Here is a 15,519-nt window from a genome sequence, read left to right as displayed (position 1 = left end):
TTAAATTTTTATTATTTTGGGGGGTCACACCCAGTGACACTCAGGGGTAACTACTAGCTATGTGCTCAGAAATTGCTTCTGAAAAAAAAATTGCTTCTGGCTTGGGGGAGCATATGGGATGCTGGGTATTGAACCACAGTCCATTCTAGGTCAGCCTTGTGCAAGGCAAATGCCCTACCCTGTGTCACAGCTCTGGCCCCAAATTTTTTTTTAATGGGTTTTATTTGGAGTTACTGAGAAAGGAGAAGGAGAGGATACAGATGAGAGTAATACACTCAAGAGAGAGCTCGAGTTTCTCCAAAAAAGGTGAGAACCCTGGTACAAAATCCAACACAAAATAGGAGAGTACATATCTCAAGAGAGAAGATGCAGGTGACATGTGCTTGGTCACCATGCACCCGGGTAATACATGTGCCTAAGTCCCCCTTTTTTTTTTAACAGTTTATTTATTTATTTATTTATTTATTTATTTATTTATTGGTTTCGGCCACACCCAGTGATGCTCAGGAGTTACTCCTGGCTCTGTGCTCAGAAGTTGCTCCTGGCAAGCTCAGGGGACCATTGGGATGCCAGGAATCAAATCAGGTCCTGTCCCGGGTCATCTCCATGTAAGGCAAATACCTTATGGCTGTGCTATCTCTCCAGTCCCCTTAAGTCCCTTTTCTATACAGCTGGTTCATCGTGGGACTAGGGAATTAGTAGCTCAGAAGGCTACTGCACATATTTTGTTTGTAGGAGACCCAGGTTCGATAGCCAGAATACTCTAATAATCATTCGGCTGAATATTGCAAAGAGCAAGTAACTCCTCCTGCAGGTATCTCTGTCTCAACATCCTGGTGTGGAGAAGGTGTGGTCTAAAAAAAAAAAAAAACATAATAATTTTAGATAGGACCCTCAGGCATTATATCACATATTTACACACTTAAGATAGATTTTTGCTTTGGAAGGGGGACTTTACTTCGTGGGAAGGAGAGTGTACAACACTCAGCAATACTCAGAATTCTATGCTCTATGCTCAAGGATCACTCCTAGCAGGTCTCAGGAAACCAGATACAGAATTGAACCCTGGTCGATATGTGCAAGGCAAGTGCTTTTTCTCTATACTATCTTTCTATCACAATATTTTATTTGTTACTCTTTGGTTTGAGGTCAACACATGGCATTGAACAGGGCAATTCTTTTTTGTTTTGTTTTGTTTTTTGTTTTTTTGGGTCACATTACTCCTGGCTGCATGCTCAGAAATCGTTCCTGGCAGGCTCGGGGGACCATATGGAATGCCGGGATTTGAATCAATGACCTTCTGCATGAAAGGCAAACGCCTTACCTCCATGCTATCTCTCCGGCCCCACAGGGCAATTCTTGGCTCTGTGCTCAGGAATCTCTCTTCCTGGTACTCTAAGGAACATACAGGGATTGATCTCAGGTTAGCTACATGTAAGTGAACAACCTGTTGTACTATCACTCAAACCCTACTGTTATCCTGTATCTTCAGATCAGCAGACCAAGGGACTAGAGGCACCTTGCTGTACCAGTGGCAGCCTCACCCAACATGTGCACTAATTTTTTTTGTTTGTTTTCGGGTCACACCCGGCAGCATTCAGGGGTTACTCCTGGCTCTACACTCAAAAATAGCACCTGGCAGGCTCAGGGGACCATATGAGATGCTGGGATTCGAACCACTGTCCTTCCGCATGGAAGGCAAACACCCTACCTTCATGCCATCTCTCCGGTCCCCATGTGTACTATTTTTTTTAATATGAAACGCGTCACGAATTTGCGTATCATCCTTGCACAGGGGCCATGCTAATCTTCTCTGTATCGTTCCAATTTTAGTATATGTGCTGCCGAAGTAAGCACCCATGTGTACTTTTTGTTTGTTTTTTTGTTTTAGGGCCACACTCGGCGGCGCTCAGGGGTTACTCCTGGCTGTCTGCTCAGAAATAGTTCCTGGCAGGCACGGGAGACCATATGGGATGCCGGGATTTGAACCAACCACCTTAGGTCCTGGATGGGCTGCTTGCAAGGCAAACGCTGCTGTGCTATCTCTACCAGCCCCCATGTGTACTACTTTAATCAACATTCTATGATCAATATTTGGTAAAGGTTATTTTATTTTCATGCTTTGGGAGGCTTAATATTTTCTAGCTACACATAGAACAAATAAGGTTGAAGATATAGGAGAACAGCTAAAGCATTTGCCATGCACGCAGCCATCTTGGGCTCAATTCTTAGCATCCTATATGGTCACCTGAGTACACCACCAGAAATAATTCCTGAAAGTAATGCCAGGAGTAACCCTTGAATACCACCATGTATGGCTCAAAAACAAAGAAAAATTAAGAATACAGCTTCAAGGAGAAAGTACAGCTATATAGCTAATATTGACAATTTGGGCATAATAAATAGTTTCTGATTGATTATTATTGCAGTAATTTTATTGTCAAAATTTATTTATTTTAGGGCCAGAGAGATAGCATGGAGGTAAAGCATTTGCCTTGCATATGGAAGGATGGTGGTTCGAATCCCAGCATCCCATATGGTCCCCTGAGCCTGCCAGGAGCGAAGTCAGGAGTGATTTCTGAGCATAGAGCCAGGAGAAACCCCTGAGCGCTGCCAGGTGTGACCCAAAAACCAAAAAAATTTTTTTATTTTTATTTATTTATTTATTTATTTTTGGTTTTTGGGCCACACCCAGCGGTGCTCAGGGGTTACTCCTGGCTGGCTGCTCAGAAATAGCTCCTGGCAGGCACAGGGGACCATATGGGACACCGGGATTCGAACCAACCACCTTTGGTCCTGGATCGGCTGCTTGCAAGGCAAACGCCACTGTGCTATCTCTCCGGGCCCAAATTTTTTTTTTTTTTTTTTTTTTTGGTTTTTGGGTCACACCCAGCAGTGCTCAGGGGTTTTTCCTGGATCCGTGCTCAGAAATTGCTCCTGGCAGGCTCGGGGACCATATGGGGTGCCGGGATTCGAACCGATGACCTTCTTCATGAAAGGTAAGCACCTTACCTCCATGCTATCTCTCCGGCCCCATGGGCCCAAATTTTTATTTATTTTAGCTTATTATTATTATTATTAGTTTGGTTTTTGGGCCACACCCACTATTGTTCAGGGATTTCTCCTGGCTATGCGCTCAGAAATCGCCCCTGGCTTGGGGGACCAAATGGGACTGGGGAGGATCAAACCAAGGTTCTTCCTAGGTTAGTGCTTAAAAGTCAGGCGCCTTACCGCTAGTGCCACCGCTCAGGACCCTGTTTATTATCTTGGTTTTGTGGCTACACCTGAATGTCACTGCACGTAACATGGATGTCTCCATTATTAGGGAAGCACGCACAAGACATGTCTTTTGGCTTTTCTGGTACAGCGCCTGATTTCCCCTCAAGAAATATATTTCAGCCAGAAGGCCTGTTGGAGAAGTCAATCATAACCCCTGTGTGGATTGCTGGCTATATTTCTGACATGACTGTGACATTATATTTTTATTTGGCTTTGCCTCCCTTGCTAATCTACAGAAATTCAGCCTTAGTTATCCTGCAATCTTTTTTTTTTTTTTTTTTTTTTTTTGGTTTTTGGGCCACACCCTGTGACGCTCAGGGGTTACTCCTGGCTATGTGCTCAGAAGTCACTCCTGGCTTGGGGGACCATATGGGATGCCGGGGGATCGAACCGCGGTCCGTCCTAGGCTAGCGCAGGCAAGGCAGGCTCCTTACCTCCAGCGCCACCGCCCGGCCCCTATCCTGCAATCTTTTTTTTTTTTTTTTTTTTTTTTGGTTTTTGGGCCACACCCGGTAACGCTCAGGGGTTACTCCTGGCTATGCGCTCAGAAGTCGCTCCTGGCTTGGGGGACCATATGGGACGCCGGGGGATCGAACCGCGGTCCGTCTCCTAGGCTAGCGCAGGTAAGGCAGGCACCTTACCTCCAGCGCCACCGCCCGGCCCCCTATCCTGCAATCTTATAGAAATTTTCAGCATCAAAGACTGCTAAATTCCCCGCTGGCTAGTGTATTTGCAACTCAAAGGTTGAGCCAAGCCAGTTCCTAGAAACTTACTTTTTCCTGCTCTCAGCTTCATGATGCTAAATAATAGCTTCTGCCTTTCTTGAATTCTAGTTTCCAGAGGCTGCGGACTTCTTGCAAACCAGAACACCTCAGTCTCATGTTTCACCTTACCTCTAGCAGGGCTCTTTCTCACCTACATCAGGTAGTTATTTGATATGTAGATTCTAGGGTCCAGTACCATTGTGTTGTCCCTCCTAACGATCCTCTGACCTTTGTTTCCCTGGGAATACCTTGCATACCAGAGTTGTGCTTAAAAGACAGCTGCCAGGGCCGGGAGAGATAGCAAAGCAGCATTTGCCTTGCAAGCAGCCGATCCAGGACCAAAGGTGGTTGGTTCGAATCCCGGTGTCCCATATGGTCCCCCGTGCCTGCCAGGAGCTATTTCTGAGCAGACAGCCAGGAGTAACCCCTGAGCAACGTCGGGTGTTGCCCAAAAAACAAAAAAACAAACAAAAAAAGACAGCTGCCTAAAAAAATATACTCGTCTCTCGTCTCATAGATGTGGGTCCCCATACAATGCATTTTGTGTGGTCTCAATTATTTCATATTTCATATTCGTCCGCTCGTGTACCTGTTTTCCTCTCGTGAAAGTACTATGACCAACGAGAATTGCTGAGATGCTACACGTCCCAGCACCTGAGCATGCTCAGAAGTTACTCCTGACTCTGTAATCAGAAATTACTCCTAGCAGTGCTCACGATACCATATGGAATGTCAGGGATTGAACTCAGGTAGACCATGTTCAAGGTAAATTCCCTACCCACTGTAGTATCACTCTGGTGAGTATCACATATAGCAGCTCTTGGGGGCTAGTCTAGCTGTATGTTCAAAGGCACCCCAGCAGTGCACAGGGACACTTGTGGTACAAAGGGTCAAACCAGAATGAGTTAACAACTATCAATTACAAGGATGTAATTGTTTTCTGACAAATCTGGTCATGCTCAGAGGCTATTCATAACTCTATGCCTGAACCACTATTGGTAGCTTAAAGTGTCTAGAGCTAGGGATCCAAACTCAACTTCCTGCATGCAAAGCATGTGTTCAGCAAAATCTGTTGAGCTCTCTCTTACTATGCATATACATATATACATATATTCCCTGTGGATTTGGGGTGTTGCCCCAAACAACAAACCAAAATTCAAATTCTATGTGAAAGTAGCATGTTATAGGTATTTTTGTGACACAAAAATGATTCCAGATATTTCTAAAGACATATATTTATTAGTTTTGGTTTTTTGGCAACATCTGATGGTACTCCGGGCTTATTCTGGTTCTCTGCTCAGGGATCATATCAAGGGACATGACCAGCGTAGGGTACCGAAACCAAACGAAGCTGAGGGACTGAACCCAGATTCATTGTATGTAAAGCAAGTATCCTTTCTGTATATAAAGCAAGCATCCTTGCTGTACTATCTTTCTGGCCCTGAGACATATACCAATTAAGTTTATGCTGCTGTTAATACTCACCTAAACTTTAATCACCTGTTACAAAGGCTAGAAAGGAAGGCCATTATATCAATATTTTAGGTGGAGGGGGTCTTAAGCAGTGCTTAAGGTCTCCTGCCTTGTATTGTTCTTTTTTTGTTTGTTTTGTTTTTTTGTTTTTTTTGGGCCACACCCGTTTGATGCTCAGGGTCTACTCCTGGTCTACTTTTGGCTAAGCGCTCAGAAATCGCCCCTGGCTTGGGGGGACCATATGGGACGCCAGGAGATCGAACCTCGGTCGCGATCTTTCCTTGGCTAGCGCTTGCTAGGCAGACACCTTACCTCTAGCGCCACCTTCCCGGCCCCCTGTCTTGTTCTTAAAGTTAGTTGAGGTTCAATGTTTTTAGAGCAATGAGGTGGGGCTCTGGCCCTAATGTGCTGGGAGCCACCAGGGGGTGCTATGGGACCATTCAACAATTGGGATCAGCGGTCCCACAGATCCTAATTCATTTGCTATTACTATGCCATTTAAATAGCATTTTTTGGACATGATATTTGTGCCACATCAGAGGTGCTGGGGATGAGGGACTATTCACAGGTTGGTGATTATATATTGTATCAGGGGTCTCAAACTCAATTTACCTGCGGGCCGTAGGAGGCAAAGTCAGGGTGATCCTTGAGTGCAAAGTTAGTAGTAAGCCTTGAACATTGGGGGGTGTGACCCAAACAACTAAAACAAAACAAAACAAAAAAGATTCCTCTAGGGCAGGGCCACAGAATGTTGTACGGAGGGCCACAAGTCGGGGTGATCCTTGAGTGCAAAGTCAGTAGTAAGCCTTGAACATTGGGGGGTGTGACCCAAACAACTAAAACAAAACAAAACAAAAAAAGATTCCTCTAGGGCAGGGCCACAGAATGTTGTATGGAGGGCCACAAACGACCCACGGGCCGCGAGTTTGAGACCCCTGTTGTAGATGGAACCAGGATCAGAGATATGGGTGAGGGTGAATGTCTTATCTCTTACACTATCTCTCAGGCCCTTTGAATAGCATGCTTTTGGGGAAAGGAGGGGGGGAACACCACTGGAGATGTTGAGAATACTTGTGGCAGACAGTGCTCTGCCTGGGGATGTCTAGGCAAAACTTTGACAAATGGTCAAGAGGGACATGGATCTAATCTAGGACCTAGTGCAGTGCATGAAAGACATGTACTCTACTACGTCCAATACACCCAAGTCCCTTGATTATGATTTTTTGTTGTTATTAATACTTGATTTTGTTTGCTTTGGTTTCAGGCTAAAGCTCAAGGCTTACCTCTCAGTTTTTGGGCTCAGAGGTCACTCCTGGTAGTGCTTACCAAATAAGGTGTCAGATATCAAAGCATAGTTAGCCTCAAGCAAGGCAAATACTTTAAACCATACACTATCTGTCTGATTTCTTAATACCATTTGAAAAAGAGAAGAAAAGTCTGTGATGAGAGGGGTTGGAGAGATAGCACAGTGGTAAGTCATTTGCCTCACATGTAGCTGACCCAGGGCGAATGGTGGTTCGAATCCCAGCATTCCATGTTGTCCCCCATGCCTGCCAGGAGCGATTTTTGAGTGAAGATCCAGGAGTAACCCCAGAGCTCCAGAGGGTGGGACCCAAAAACAAACAAACAAGTCTGTGATGAGAGAGTTAGAGAATTTGGTTAAAAAAAAAAAAAAGGAGTGCCTGCCTTGACTGCGCTAGCCTCGGACGGACCGCGGTTCGATCCCCCGGCGTCCCATATGGTCCCCCAAGCCAGGAGCGACTTCTGAGCGCATAGCCAGGAGTAACCCCTGAGCGTCACCGGGTGTGACCCAAAAACCAAAAAAAAAAAAAAAAAAAAGGAAACAGGACCGGAGGGATAGCATGAAGATATGGCGTTTGCCTTGCATGCAGAAGGACTGTGGTTAGAATCCCGGCATCCCATATGGTCCCCCAAGCCTGCCAGGAGCAATTTATGAGCATAGAGCCAGGAATGTCCCCTGAACGCTGCCAGGTGTGACCCAAAAACAAACAAAAAATTAAGAATCAAAGGCTATAGCAATAGTATAACAGGTGTAGTATAGCTTGGATTCATGCAGTTGGCCCAGCTAGGATCCCTGGCTCCTCAATATGGTCCTCTGAGTCTGCCAAGAGTAATTCCTGAGTTCAAAGCTAGTAGTAAGTCCTGAGCATAGTCAGGTGTGGTTCAAAACCAAATAGGGGCCAGAGATATAGCATAGCAAGTAGAGCTTTTTTGTTTTGTTTTGTTTTTGTTTTTGTTTTTGGGCCACACCGGTTTGACACTCAGTGGTTACTCCTGGCTATGCGCTCAGAAATCGCCCCTGGCTTGCAGGGACCATATGGGACACTGGGGGATCAAACCAAGGTCCTTCCTTGGCTGGTGCTTGCAAGGCAGACACCTTACCTCTAGCGCCACCTCACAGGCCCCAACTTTATTCATTTATTGATTGATTGGTTTTTGGGCCACACCTAGCAGCACCCAGGGGCCACTCCTGGTTCAGCACTTAGAAATTGCCCTCGGCAGGCTGGGGGACCATATGGGACTCCAAGAATAGAACAGGGTCCCTCCTGGGTCCACCGCAAGGCACTGTGCTATCTCTCTGGCCCCTCAGGGGTTCCTCCTGGCTCTGCGCTCAGAAATCGCTACTGGCAGGCATAGGGGTCCGGTGGGGGGGACCATATGGGATGCCAGGAATCAAACCACCTTCAGTCCTGAATCAGCTGTGTGCAAGGAAAACGCCCAACTGCTGTGCTCTCTCTTCAGCTCTTATTATTATTTGTGTGTGTGTGTGTGTGTGTGTGTGTGTGTGTGTGTGTGTGTAGTTTTTGGGTCACACCTGGCAGTGCTCAGGGTTTTTTCCTGGCTTCGTGCTCAGAAATTGCTCCTGGCAGGCACAGGAGACCATATGGGACGCTGAGATTCGAACCGATGACCTTCTGCATGAAAGGTAAACGCCTTACCTCCATGCTATCTCTGCGGCCTCAAGCTCTTATTTTTAACCAGTAGATGTTTATTGAAAACACAAGGTAAGCCACCCTTGAGACCTGGATGTGGCTCTTGGCACTGAAGGCCAACTAGTAGATGACCATGCCAATGACTTGCCAAAGCCCATTCAACATTGACTGAGAAAAGGGAGATGGGATAGCAGAAACATCGTTATTTCTTTGGGCTTTATTTTATTTATTTATTTATTTTTTGTTTTTTTGGGAGCTCAGAAATCACTCCTGACTGGCCTGAGGGACCATAGGTATTCCATGATTTGAATCACCATTCATCCTGAATCAGCTGCATGCAAGGCAAACACCCTATAGCTGTGCTATTTCTTCAGTTCCTGGGTACATACTGTGTGCTCCAACCTCCAGGACACCTGGTACCGCCCCACAACCTGGCCCCACGTAATTGGGGCCATGCTTCCCGCTGATATAGAGAACCATGTTTTGGGCCTTGTTCTTACAGGTCAGAGAGAGCTCCACGATGAACATGGTCTCCATGGAGATGATGGCATCTTTGGTGATGTAGTACGAAGGACTGATCTGGGGCTCCACACAGGCTCCTGCTGATCAGCAGGCAAGACTGGCCAGCAGTATCAACATATGCCCATGCTTCTTTATCTGTCCCTTGAGAGATAGTAGAAATACACTGGTAGTTAATTAGGCAAACTCCAAGTTTCCTAGGTCAACCCAAGTTTGCATCTTGAAAAATATTTAGGTTGCCATGTTCAAATCAGGCCAGCTCCACAGACTTACTCTATTTTGAACAAGATGTAAACTAAGCCATGAAAGGTCATGGGAACATTGCACCACACAGAAAGCTGGCCATCTCTGGAGGAGAAGGTGAGCCAAACCCCCACCCTGCCAAAGCCATACCTGCTGCCTCCATCACCCAGAATCACCTTTTTCCCAATGGCCCTTCCTCATAACCCTTCTACAGTTCCCTTCCTGGACACCAAACTGAACAAACTTCAGATACACTGGTTTTAGGACTGATATCACCAGGCTTTTTGGAGCGAGTGTAGGTACCCTTTCACATATCTTCCGCTTCCAGGAAACCAGGCAGCAGTAACCATGCCCACAATTTCATTGAAATTGTTTGAACCATGCCAGCTCCATAGATTCACTCTTTTTTGGGGGGCCACACCCAGCAGTGTTCAGGGGTTACTTCTGGCTTTGTGCTCAGAAATTGCTCCTGGCATGTTTGGGGGACCATATGGGATGCTGAGAATCATACCTGGGACTGTCCTGGGTAGGCCGCATGCAAGACAAATGCCCTACCACTGTGCTATCACTGTGGCCCCAGATTTACTCTTTTCTCAACTGAGATATAGACCAAGCCATGAAAGATCATAGTTACATTGGCTCACACAAAAGAAGCTGGTCATCTCAGAAGAAGAGGGTGGGCCAAGCCCCTGCCCTGATGAAGCCACACCTGTGCTGCCATCACCCAAAATCATTGTTTTCCTGATGGCTCTGCCTCATTACCCCTCTACTATTCCCTTCAGAGACACCAATCTGACAAATCTTCACACACACACACACACACACACACACACACACACACACACACACACATGTATCTTTGGTACAGGAGGTTTGGCAGCTGCATACACTCCCCTAAAAGGCATAGTATCATTCATAGTGCTTTGAATTTCTGGACAACTTCATTTTTTGGTACTGTCATCCCTATAGGATCACACCAATTAATTTAACAGACAGGACTGCTACCAACAAGAGCTTATGAAACCTCTGTCATTGTATTAATGACTTGTTGATGATAAAGTAATTTTCACAAACGTGCTTGCTAGTATTTTTTTTTTTTGTGCCACAATCAGAAGCACTCAGGGGTTACTCCTACTCCAGACTTTGTGCTTAGATTGCTGGGGTCTAGAGAGATAGCACAGCAGCGTTTGCCTTGCAATCAGCCGATCCAGGACCTAAGGTGGTTGGTTCGAATCCCGGTGTCCCATATGGTCCCCGTGCCTGCCAGGAGCTATTTCTGAGCAGACAGCCAGGAGTAACCCCTGAGCACCGCTGGGTGTGGCCCAAAAACCAAAAAAAAAAAAAAAAATCATTGCTGGGGTGCCGGAGAGGTGGCGCTAGAGGTAAGGTGCCTGCCTTGCAAGCGCTAGCCAAGGAAGGACCGCGGTTCGATTCCCCCCACGCGTCGCATATGGTCCCCCCAAGCCAGGGGCGATTTCTAAGCTCTTAGCCAGGACTAACCTCTGAGCATCAAACGGGTGTGGCCCTGCCCCCCCCAAAATGAAATCATTGCTGGGGGCCAGAGAGATAGCATGGGGGTAAGGCATTTGCCTTTTTTTCCCCTTTATTGTGGGGAGAGCGCGAACGCAGTCCCCCACTACCACAAATTATGCGGTCTGAGTTTCCCACATTTGGGGAAATCGCAGGGGTCAGCACATCCGGAGTGCAATGGATAAGCCTGACTCTGGGAAAACCACCTTTGTGATCATGGTATCTCCCCTGCCAGGTAAGTATTGGCATTTGCCTTTAATGCAGAAGGATGGTGGTTCGAATCCCGGCATCCCATATGGTCCCCTGTACCTGTCAGGGGTGATTTCTGAGCGTAGAGCCAGGAGTAACCCCTGAGCACTGCCGGGTGTGACCCTCCCCCGAAAAAAAAAGAAATCATTGTTGGAAAGCTGGGGAGAAATATGGGGTGCTGGTGATCGAACCAAGGTCGGTGGCATGCAGGGCAAATGCCCTATCCACTGTGCTTTCAACCCAGCCCCGCTTTTTTTTTGGGGGGGGCACACCCAGTGATGCTCAGGGGTTACTCCTGGCTATGCGCTCAGAAGTCGCTCCTGGCTTGGGGGGAGCATATGGGGTGCCAGGGAATCAAACCAAGGTCCGTCCTATGCTAGCGCTTGCGAGGCAGACACCTTACCTCTAGCGCACCTTCCCGGCCCCCTGCTTTCCTTATTTTAAATCTTTTTTCTTTTCCTTTTTTTTTTTTTTTTTTTTGGTTTTTGGTTTTTGGGCCACACCCAGCGGTGCTCAGGGGTTACTCCTGGCTGTCTGCTCAGAAATAGCTCCTGGCAGGCACGGGGGACCATATGGGACACCGGGATTTGAACCAACCACCTTTGGTCCTGGATCGGCTGCTTGCAAGGCAAACGCCGCTGTGCTATCTCTCCGGGCCCTGCCTTTTCTTTTTTAATAACATTGATTCACTTATCTGGAAACAAATGTATTATCGTTAACTAAGTCAACAATGTGATGCATTTTATATAAATAAACTAGAAATTCTATTAAAAAATTCTTTTTTTGGATATAAATCCCCACGTCACTCCGCTCCCTCTTCCACTGCAGGCCTACTCGCTGCTTCTGTGCCGCTGCCACGTCTCTAGTGATCCCCGAGAAGTTCCAGCATATTTTGCAAGTACTCAACACAAACATCGATGGGCAGCGGAAAATAGTCTTTGCCATCACTGCTATTAAGGGTGTGGGCCGAAGATATGCTCAAGTGGTGTTGAGGAAAGCAGACATTGACCTCACGAAGCGAGCAGGAGAGCTCACTGAAGATGAGGTGGAGCGCGTGATCACCATTATGCAGAATCCACGCCAATACAAGATCCCTGACTGGTTCTTGAATAGACAGGAGGATGTGAAGGATGGGAACTACAGTCAGGTTCTGGCCAACGGCCTGGACAACAAGCTCCGTGAAGACTTGGAGCGATTGAAGAAGATACAGGCCCACCGGGGTCTGCGCCACTTCTGGGGACTCGCGTCAGAGGCCAGCACACCAAGACCACAGGATGCCGTGGCCGCACTGTGGGTGTGTCCAAGAAGAAATAAGTCTGTAGGCTTAGCCTATAATAAATAGTTTATACGCTTTTAAAAAAATTCTTTTTTTGTTTTGGTCACACCTAGCGGTGCCAGGGGTTACTTCTGGCTCTGCACTCAGAAATCACTCCTGGCAGGCTTGGGGGACCATATGGGATGCTGGAAACGAGGTCCATCTTGGGTTGGTCACGTGCAAGACAAATACCTTACTGCTGTGCTATCACTCTGGCCCCAGAAATTAAAATAGGGGCCAGAGAGATAGCATGGAGGTAAGGCATTTGCCTTTTATGCAGAAGGATGGTGGTTCGAATCCCGGAGTCCCATATGGTCCCCTGTGCCTGCCAGGGGCGATTTCTGAGCGTAGAGCTAGGAGTGACCCTTAAGCACTGCCAGGTGTGACCCAAAAACCAAAAAAAAAAAAAAAAAAGAAATTAACAAAAATATATAAAACCCAAATAGCTTTGGGACAGGAGAGACAGTGTCAATGGTTAGATCCTTGCTTGCTTTGTATATGGGAGACTCAAGCATTGCATGATCCTCAAAACCATCAGGTTTGTCTGTAAAAACTCCCTTAATTATAAAAAAAAAAATCCAAAGGTTGTTGGTTCAAATCCTGGTGTCCCATATGGTCCCCCGTGCCTGCCAGGAGCGATTTCTGAGCAGACAGCCAGGCGTAACCCCTGAGCATCGCCGGGTGTGGCCCAAAAACCAAAATAAATAAATAAATAAATAAATAAATAAAATCATTATTTTATTTTTGGGTTTTGAGTCACACCTGGCTTTGCAAAGAGCTGGGAGGGGTGGCTTTTTTTTATTTTTGTTTTTGGGTCACACTCAGTGGTGCTCAGGGGTTACTCCTGGCTCTGTGCTCAGAAATCGCTCCTGGCAGGGAGACCATATGGGATGCTGGGATTCAAACCACAGTCCGTCCTGAATCGGCTGCATGCAAGGCAAACGCTCTACCGCTGTGCTATCTCTCTGGCCCCATGGGGTGGCTTATTCTTAGCTCTGTGTTCAGGGAACTAGGCATTGCCAGGGATTGAACCAGCGTTTGCCTTTTGACAAGGCAAATGTCTGAGTTCAGGCAATGATAGCTCTATTATATTTCAGTCTGGTTTTTCAGTTGCAGTCATAAGAACTTGTCAGCTGGGGCCAGAGCAATAGTACAGTGGGCAGGGTGTTTGTCTTGCATGTGGTCTACCTGGGTTTGAACCAGGCATCCCATATGATCCTGGAGCCTGTTATGAGTGATTTCTGAGTGCAGAACCAGGAGTAACCTGAGTGTTGCTGGGTGTGTGCCTCACCCCCCCACCAAAAAAAAAAAAAAAACCCTTGCCAGCTTTATTTCAAATTTCTTTGTGAGGACTTACTCCATCTCTTATTTAGAAAAATAATTTGCGGGCCATATTTAGCAGCATTTAGGGATTACTCCTGGCTCTATGATCAGAAATAACTCCTGGCAGGCTCGAGGGAACAGATGGGATGCTGAGGATCGAACCTATTCAGCTGCATACAAGGCAAATGCCCTACCTGCTATGCTATCACTCCGGTCCTGGGGAAAAAAAATTTTTTTTAAATAAAAAAGGGTCGGGCCCGGAGAGATAGCACAGAGATGTTTGCCTTGCAAGCAGCCGATCCAGGACCAAAGGTGGTTGGTTCGAATCCTGGTGTCCCATATGGTCCCCCGTGCCTGCCAGGAGCTATTTCTGAGCAGACAGCCAGGAGTAACCCCTGAGCACCGCCGGGTGTGACCCCAAAACAAACAAACAAACAAACAAACAAACAAAAAAGGGTCAGAGTGGGGCCAGCATGGTGGCGCTAGAGGTAAGGTGTCTGCCTGGCCAGCACTAGCCTAGGACAGTTCGATCCCCCTGCGTCCCATATGGTCCCACAAGCCAGGAGTGACTTCTGGCGCATAGCCAGGAGTAACCTCTGAGCATTACCGGGTCTGGCCCAAAAACCAAAAACCAAAAAAAAAAAAAAAAAAAAAAGGGTCAGAGTGATAGTACAGTGGGTAAAGTGCTTGCCTTGTATGTGTACAATCCTGTTTGATTCCAAGCATGCCATATGGTGCGCGTCTGCCAGGAGTGATTCCTGAACTCAGAGCCAAGATTAAACCCTGACTACATGGCTGGCTGTGGCCCTTAGACAAAAAAGAAATTAAAATAAAGGGACCAGAAAGATATAGTACTATATTAAGATATTTGTCTTCATTTTGATTCCAGGCACTACAAGACCTGCTGCGTTTTAATGAGGACCGAACAATGCCTGGTGAGGGAAAATGAGGGAATGCTAATGTTCAAGGTTGGCCAGAAATGCAGCATTCCAAAGAGCTGATAACATTTATCTGGCCTTACAATTACATTTGGTATCCGAAGTTAAGTATTATGTTTTGTTTTGTTTTAGTTTTTGGGTCTCATACAACGATGCACAAGAGGTTGTACTCTGGGCCAGCGTTTTTCAACCAGTGTGCTGTGAGATATTGTCTGGTGTGTCGTGGGAAAAATTCCAATTTCATCCGTAACATGCGACTTCGGCTCACATATAGACCAATCATTAGATTATTTCATAATAAAGTAATTATAAAATAATTTGTTTGACTCCTATTCAAGAGAATTACTTCATATACAGTCAATATAGGCAGAGTTAAAATTTTTTTTTTTTTTTTTTGGTTTTTGGATCACACCCAGCAGCGCTCAGGGGTTCCTCCTGGCTTTATGCTCAGAAATCGCTCCTGGTAGGCTCAGGGGACCATATGGGATGCCGGGATTTGAACCACCAACCTTCTGCATGCAAGGCAAACATCCTACCATGCTATCTCTCTGGTCCCCACTTTTTTTTTTTTTTTTTTTTAACATTTTCTAATGGTGTTGTGCCTCGTGATTTTTTTTTTTTTTCATGAAAAATGTATGCCTTTGGGGGCTGGAAAGATAGCATGGAGGCAAGGCGTTTGCCTTTCATGCAGAAGGACGGTGGTTCGAATCCCGGCATCCCATATGGTCCCCTGTGCCTGCCAGGGGCGATTTCTGAGCATAGAGCCAGGAGTAACCCGAGCACTGTCGGGTGTGATCCCCCCCCCCCAAAAAAAAAAGTATGCCTTTGCACAAAATGGTTGAAAAACACTGCTCTGGGCAATGCTCAGGAAACCGTATGGGATGCCAGGATCCAAGCCAAGTCAGAGCCATAAGCAAGGCAAAGGCCCTACC

General features: G+C 46.5%; 2 non-coding genes and 1 pseudogene across 2 annotated transcripts; 1 reads left to right on the top strand and 2 right to left on the bottom strand.

The window, feature by feature from the left end:
• Positions 1-1,750: 1,750 nt before the first annotated feature.
• On the bottom strand, positions 1,751-1,857 carry LOC126025861 (U6 spliceosomal RNA). Its single transcript, XR_007501532.1, has one exon. It is a non-coding gene; the product is annotated as a U6 spliceosomal RNA (small nuclear RNA).
• Positions 1,858-8,996: 7,139 nt separating this feature from the next.
• On the top strand, positions 8,997-12,373 carry LOC125998646 (40S ribosomal protein S18-like; annotated as a pseudogene).
• LOC126027822 (U1 spliceosomal RNA) lies at positions 10,841-11,005 on the bottom strand. The gene has a single exon (XR_007502332.1). It is a non-coding gene; the product is annotated as a U1 spliceosomal RNA (small nuclear RNA).
• Positions 12,374-15,519: the final 3,146 nt, after the last annotated feature.

This window comes from Suncus etruscus, chromosome 1 (genome assembly GCF_024139225.1).
Source record: "Suncus etruscus isolate mSunEtr1 chromosome 1, mSunEtr1.pri.cur, whole genome shotgun sequence".
NCBI classification, from domain to species: Eukaryota; Metazoa; Chordata; class Mammalia; order Eulipotyphla; family Soricidae; genus Suncus; species Suncus etruscus.
Note: the sequence above shows the minus strand (reverse complement) of the source record. Positions and strands in the feature narration are given on the sequence as shown.